This window comes from Procambarus clarkii, chromosome 91 (genome assembly GCF_040958095.1).
Source record: "Procambarus clarkii isolate CNS0578487 chromosome 91, FALCON_Pclarkii_2.0, whole genome shotgun sequence".
In the NCBI taxonomy this organism is placed as follows: Eukaryota; Metazoa; Arthropoda; class Malacostraca; order Decapoda; family Cambaridae; genus Procambarus; species Procambarus clarkii.
The window spans coordinates 9,173,736-9,181,843 of NC_091240.1; the positions used below are offsets into that span (position 1 = coordinate 9,173,736).

General features: G+C 42.6%; 1 protein-coding gene across 3 annotated transcripts in view; it reads right to left on the reverse strand.

Annotated features, from left to right (window-relative positions):
- The window catches only part of LOC123773990 (monocarboxylate transporter 12), a 219,636-nt gene that overhangs the window by 179,215 nt on the left and 32,313 nt on the right, over window positions 1-8,108 (reverse strand). The window lies entirely within an intron of this gene.

The window sequence follows — 8,108 nt, forward strand, 5'->3', positions numbered from 1 at the left end:
CACACACACACACACACACACACACACACACATACACACACACACAAACACACACACACGCACACGCACACACACACACACCTCTACGCACCCAGGAGATAAAAAAACGTGAGTTAGAACCCAAACAACGAGTGGTGGAAACATATAACGATTTCCTAGGAAGATAACATGTATTAGAGAAGATACATTTGCAAGAATGTAAGATCTTTTGTATATATAAATAAAATAAAAAAAAAATCAGTTGAACAGAAAACGGGTATAGTTATAACCCGTAAATGTTAAGACCTAGAACAGAAAACGAGTTATTATACTGAAACACATTCAGTAAACGCAACGTTTACAAATATATTATATATATAATATATATATAGACGAAGGAAGTGTTGAAGCGTGCCAGTAACTCCGCCTGACACCAATTTTCTACAACAGTAGCAACAACGGGATGAAGATCAGCAGCTTTCTATTAGCAGCCATAAAAACGGCGCCCCCAGCAGCAGCAGCAGCAGCAGGAGCGGAACAGCTGGGTTTAAAAACACGAGCCGTCGAGTGGACGGGTGGAGAGGGATAGGGTAAGAAAGGTGGGGGGTGTGATGGAGGGGTGGATGGGTAGGCTCTGGCTGGGACAAAAAGGTGAAAGAGACCAATAAACAAACCCTTTTGGAGCGTCTGGTTGGGGCAGCCGGACGACCAGACCAGGGGGCCAGATTCACGAAGCAGTTACGCAAGTACTTACGAACGTATATACACCTTTCCGCAATCTTTGACGGCTTTGGTTACGTTTATTAAACAGTTTACAAGCATGAAAACTTGTCAATCAACTGTTGTTATTGTTATAAACAGCCTCCTGGTGCTTCGGAGCTCATTAACTGTTTAATAATTGTAAACAAAGCCGCCAAATACTGAGAAAAGATGTACAGGTTCGTAAGTGCTTGCGTAACTGCTTCGTGAATCTTGCCCATGATGTCCTACTTCACTGACTTAACACGGGATGAGGGTTAGATGCTTCACTTGTTATGCATACCACCTAAATAATGCGCAACACACGCCTCACGCAACACACCAAACACACGCCCTCACGCAACACACACGCCTCACGCAACACACACACACGCCTGACGCATGTGTGTTTGAATATGATATGATAATATGATAATATATCATATAGAATATGATAACATATCATATTGAGTACCGTAATTATCCAAGCACTTATAACTGCTGTGATATTAAATACAAAGCCGCCATGATCGACGAAAGATGCACAGGTTTCGTCAGTGAACACGTAAAATGTTGGTGATTCCTTACCCTGCTTCTGACAGTGTTTTGAATTAGTCCCTGCTCCCCATCGTTACAAAAATAGTTCCCTGCATAAACACGGCCCCCCCCCTCGCCCCCCGCCCCCCCTCATGATAAACTGGCTTGTATGAGGAGGGAAGAAAAAGCAACTTCTAAATATGAGGCTTCTCAAATTGAAAACTTTTTACCGTCTCTTGCTTGCTCCATTTGCCTTGGTGTGTGTGTGTGTGTGTGTGTGTGTGTGTGTGTGTGTGTGTGTGTGTGTGTGTGTGTGTGTGTGTGTGTGTATTCACCTAGTTGTGCTTGCGGGGGTTGAGCTTCGGCTCTTTAGTCACCCGCCTCTCAACTGTCAATCAACTGGCGTACAGATTCCTGAATGTGTGTATGGTCACCTATATCTGTCTGCAGGATCGAGTTGTTAGCTCTTGGACTCCGCCCTTCCAACCACCGGTTGTCTAATGTACTCAGTCCCGTGCTAGGGTGTATAATATATATATATATATATATATATATATATATATATATATATATATATATATATATATATATATATATATATATATATATAAAACTGTCTCTCCATACTATAACTTTTATGTCTGTGAACAATAATTATAGGTGGATAAATTAAATTTATAATTATATAATAGGCATACGCCATGGCACCTCTTAGGTAGTGTGGGTGTAAAATATGATGATGTATTGTGGCCCAAGACATAGTATAAAATATACATAGTTCAGAATAATAATGAGCTTTGAAGGCAAGTGTTTAACTGAGTACCATAAATTTACAATGACTTATTGAATGCTTGTGGGAGATGAAGTAGATAGGAGAGAGAGAGAGAGAGAGAGAGAGAGAGAGAGAGAGAGAGAGAGAGAGAGAGAGAGAGAGAGAGAGAGAGAGAGAGAGAGAGAGAGAGAGAGAGATACTATTCCTTCCAATCTTTGGCAAGCCATTTGGGATATTTCAATACTGTATTACGAAACTGGATTTGTTTTGGGTCCAAAAAATAAAAATAGAAGACATTTCTGCACATCAACAAATAGTTGCAGTAACTGGCCCATTATTTATGAAGAATGGGGCTCTATTCAACGCGCATCAACCCATTACCTGTCTCTCATTGAGTCCCTGATCGGGGCTACATAAAATATACATATCTCTCGTTAACGCAAAATCGATAACCATTTTCCGGGCAAATAAAACGACCTCGTTAGTTTCAACGACAAATGAAATAAAGGAAATACGATTCAGAAAACTATTTTGCCTCCTAAAATAGACTATACTCGTTCTTAGACAGAAGACATCAGTGAGAAGTTCTCTCTCCTCAGTGAGAAGTTCTCTCTCATCAGTGAGAAGTTATCTCTCATCAGTGAGAAGTTCTCTCTCTCATCAGTGAGAAGCTCTCTCTCTCATCAGTGAGAAGCTCTCTCTCATCAGTGAGAAGCTCTCTCTCATCAGTGAGAAGCTCTCTCTCATCAGTGAGAAGTTCTCTCTCATCAGTGAGAAGTTCTCTCTCTCACCAGTGAGAAGCTCTCTCTCATCAGTGAGAAGCTCTCTCTCATCCATGAGAAGCTCTCTCTCATCAGTGAGAAGCTCTCTCATCAGTGAGAAGCTCTCTCTCACCAGTGAGAAGCTGTCTCTCACCAGTGAGAAACTGTCTCTCACCAGTGACATATTAATACATTTTCTTATAAAGTGAAAGGAGATATGGTCATGATTCCTCTAATATATACGTCATGATCCCCCCCCCTTCTACAGGTAGGATCGCTCGAGTTGTTTCAAGCGTAGGTTAGACATATAAGAATGAGTTTGGGGTGGTGTGTGTGTAAACAGGAGCAGCCTCGTATATAGTCCAAGAGTCCTCCATTCTAATGTAAACAAACCAGTTTCTTGGCAACGAACCCTGCCTTAGTTCGAACCAACGAACCAAGTCAACACGAAGCTTTATATTTCACCTTCACTAAACACTCGTTCTTCCCGCCCTCATAATACGTCGCATTTTTAACGGAATCGACCAATTGGTAAAAAAAATGTGATTTTTTTTCACATTTTTTTACATTCCTAGTTTACGTGAAAGTACAAGACATGAAAGAAAGAAAAAATTTGCCGGTTGAAAATTAACTTGGAATACAGCGAAGATGGCCGATTCAAAATACATAGATTTATCCTGTATTTAGTTATACTGTATCCTATGTGTATATACAGGTAACAACAGGTGTTTGGAAACCAGTTTTGCTGTATTATATTCTGTATGAGATTTATGTATGTTTTTCCTACCACAGATGTGGCTAAACATGTGTGTGTGTGTGTGTGTGTGTGTGTGTGTGTGTCTGTCTGTAGGAAGGTAGGGGGGTTTTAACAGGTGTATTAACAATTAATTTAAGCTGCCACACACCAGCCCAGCTTAGCTTAAAAATAAAATACAATAATACAATTAAAAATACAACACTTGGGTGCCAGTTGCATACATTCCCGTGTACGACAGGACTAAGCCGCCTCAAGCTTGACTGTTAACGACATCTGTAACAACCTTGTTCTCTTTACGTTCAGAAATAGTTCGTCACTTACAATGGGAGCAATAAGTGCTCGTGGTGACTTGTCTCGTTAAAAGTGTTCTAAATAAGTGGATTCTCTCGTTAAAAGTGTTCTAAATAAGTGACTTTTCTCGTTAAAAGTGTTCTAAATAAGTGGATTCTCTCGTTAAAAGTGTTCTAAATAAGTGGATTCTCTCGTTAAAAGTGTTCTAAATAAGTGACTTTTCTCGTTAAAAGTGTTCTGATTAGGTGACTTTTCTCGTTAAAAGTGTTCTGATTAGGTGACTTTTCTCGTTAAAAGTGTTCTAATTAAGTGAATTCTCTCGTTAAAAGTGTCTCATGAGAGACCTGAGCTGGCGACATGCTGGCCAGTCGTGAGAGTGGAGGGGAAACGAGTTTTCAGAGACGAGAGGCTAGGTAAACGACAGCCAATTCGCCAGAGTTAACGAGGTATCTCGTTAGGAGATACGCTAGGAGCTAGGAGGCACTCTAGCTGCTTGGAGGTACTCTAGGGGAGCACTCGAGGAGCTAGGAGCTATACAAGAGCTAGGAGGACCAAACCCTAGGAGCTAGGAGGTAAACTAGGAGCTAGAAGCTATACAAGAGCTAGGAGGACCAAACCCTAGGAGCTAGGAGGTAAACTAGGAGCTAGGAGCTATACAAGAGCTAGGAGGAGCAAACCCTAGGAGCTAGGAGGTAAACTAGGAGCTAGAATATACTCTAGGGGGGCTACAAGGTATATATATATACTCTCGTAGTCTGTTTAGTGACGGCCGGATAGATGGAACCATCAAGGTGATGGACACATCACACAGTGTACTCTATCCGGGCTATGTGTCGTCCTCTACTCTTCCCTGTGTTTATCCAACCCCGCTCCTCATCCCTCTCGCTCCTCGGTGCTGTTTTATCCAACTGATTAAGAGACGGACTTTTCTTGTATTTGCCAAGAATAGATTCTGGGATAACTCTCGACTCTGAATACCAAGATTCTGTACCCCAGGCGGGGTCCAATGCCCCAAGTGGGTCCACTTGGGGCATTGGTCGCCACCTATAGGGGGATGTCGCACTCTAGGTGGTGGGTGGGGGGTCCCTGAGTGGTCTCTGAGTGGTCTCTGAGCGGCAACACATCGATTTTTAGTGACGCCACTTCTCCACATGTCCTCACTTCTTAGGCCAGAGCGACAAGTTGTTTTGGGAGTCGAATTGGCCTCGTTACGGTCTTCACTTGTGGTTATATCTGGTGGCTTTCCCCTCGTCTCAAGCTGTGATTGGTCTTTCTCGTTCATTAATCAATCGTTTTGCCCAATCTCCCCCAGTGAGAACGGCAACTAAGTCGGAATTATATATACATTCCTCCACGCCATGACTCAAATAATTAACATTTTTGTCATAAAAACTTTTATGACAAGGTTTTATGAGTATTTTACCCCCGGGTAAAATACTCAGCCGGGGCTTAGAGAACTGTTGAGGGCTGTGTCCTGGAGACGGTCAATAGTTGGCCTAGGTCTTATAGGTCCTAGGTGACCTAGGTTTTAGGTGATCTAGGCCCTAGGTCCTAGGTGATCTAGGGCCTAGGGTAACCTTGATAAGCGTCAGTACAACTGGGGTTGAGTACGGTAGGCTCGGTCCTCCACCCCCAGGAAGCAGCCCGTGACAGCTGACTAACTCCCAGGTACCTATTTACTGCTAGGCAACAGGGAGAGTCAATAGTTAGCCTAGGTCATATAGGTCCTAGATGACCTAGGTCCTAGGTGATCTAGGGCCTTGGGCAACCTTGATAAGCCTCAGTACAACTGGGGTTGAGTACGGTAGGATTTTATAATAAGTGAAATGTAGTGATCAGGGTTATATATGCACCGAGACATATATCTCGAGATATAAAATAAAGAGATATATTTGAATAATACAACCATTGTGAGTATCCCAATAATTTAGGTGCTTTATCTCGTCTATGCGTGCCGTATATGTTCTCTGTATTCCCTCTATTTCAGCAATCTCTCCTGCTCTGACGGAGGAAGTGAGTACTGAGCAGTACTCGAGACGGGACAACACCAGTGATTTAAAGAGTACAACCACTGTGATGGGATCTCTGGATTTTAAAGTTCTCGTAATCCATCCTATCATTTTCTGGCTGACGCAATATTTGCTTGGTTATGCTCCCTAAACGTTAGGTCGTCGGACATCATTATTCCCAAATCCTTTACATTCTGTTTTCCTACTATGGGCAGATGTGATTGTGTTTTGTACACTGTATTATGTTTCAGATCCTCATTTTTGCCGTACCTGAGTACCTGGAATTTATCGCTGTTAAACATCATGTTATTTTCTGTTGCCCAATCGAAAACTTTGTTAATATCTGTTTGTAGTTTTTCAATGTCTTCAACAGAGGTAATTTTCACGCTGATTTTTGTATCATCTGTAAAGGATGATACGAAGCTGTGACTTGTATTTGAGTCTATATCTGATATGAGAATAAGGAACAGCAGTGGTGCAAGGACTGTACCTTGAGGTACAGAGCTTTTAACTGCGCTCGGACTCGATTTTATATTATTGACTGTTACTCTTTGTGTTCTGTTGGACAGAAAACTGAGTATCCAGCGTCCTACTTTACCAGTTATTCCCATTGACCTCATTTTGTGTGCTATCACTCCAGGGTCACATTTATCGAATGCCTTTGCAAAGTTCGTGTATACCACATCTGCATTCTGTTTTTCTTCTAATGCCTCAGTGACTTTGTCACTGAGGCATTGATTTATGAGGCAGAAAATTACCTCTGATAAAGACAATGAAAAACGTCAAGCAGATATATATTATCAGAGGTGTACCCCGCTTCTCGGTGTATATACACAGAGAAGTATACCCAGCTTCTCGGTGTATATACAATGAGATTGTGTTATATAAAATAACACAATCGACTTGAGAATGGTCCAGGACGGACCGAAACGTCGTCGTCCCTTCACCTTCTAGTGTGTGGTCTGGGCAACGTATATACAATGAATTTATTTTACATCTGAACTATATTGAAGCGTGATGTTCATTTGTTAATTGGTCAGCAAGGTATTGTGGTGGCTTTAATGACCCCTCCTGTGATTGACAGCTGTCAAGGCCAAGCAGCAACACCTGTGAGTAGTTATTGACCGTGGTTGGTGATCGGCAGCAAGTGATGACCGCTCCCAAGCTTATTCTTTACGTCACTGTCTCAAGTAACACAAAGCTTCGTGGATTGTGTTGCAAGTACTGGTGAAAGAAGACAAGAACAAGGCAATTTGAGGGTGCGGGGGGGGGGGGGGCTGTTCGTGCGGTCAGACAAGGAGAACGTTCGTGAAAGGTGACGTCATGCTTGTATGTGTAAACATGGAGTCATCAGCGGCATATGCAAATTTGGCAAACATATGGATAGAATTACCAGTCTATGTAGCCAGTTGGATGGACTGGTCGGTAACCGATCAGCCTCGCTTCTCTTCTTGCTGATTGGCGTTCAATCCCCGATGGTCAAAGCGGTTGGGCAGTTCCTTTAATTTATTTTCCTATCCCAACTCATATCCTCTCCGTATATCCATTCAAAGTGCTTATATGTCCATCCTGGCTTAGTGTTTCATCCTTAAAATAACCCTGTCATATTCAGGAAGCCCAATGCAGAAGCATGTATAATATTCGCGCTGCACACCACCTACGAGAGACCTGTTTCAAAGTACGCAGCGCCAGCATGGAACAATCGCCTAGCGAAACAAAAATATATTTAGAAGATCCGACGACTCACCACAAAGATATTTCCAGCACTAACAGGATGATGGGTCAATGAAACTGAGTGAAGTAGTGAACCTCACCTCACCAACAGAGAAGAAGAAGAAGAACCAAAGAAGATTTAATCATCTTGAGGTTATCTTGATATGATTTCTGGGCTTAGTGTCCCCGCGGCCCGGTCCTCGACCAGGCCTCCACCCCCAGGAAGCAGCCTGTGACAGCTGACTAACACCCAGGTACCTATTTTACTGCTAGGTAACAGGGTGAAAGAAACTCTGCCCATTGTTTCTCGCCGGCGCCCGGGATCGAACACGAAACCACAGGATCACAAGTCCAGCGTGCTGTCCGCTCGGCCGACCGGCTCCCTAAGAAGAAGAAGGGAGCACAAGAAGAAAACAAAGCAAAGAAGAAGAACCAAAGAAGACATAATCAGAAGAAGAAACGATGAACAAAATACAACAAAGAATTAAGAATTGTACGAAGGCAGCCGACCGGAACGCTGAGAGTGATTTGTCGTCTCTTAAATACAAAAT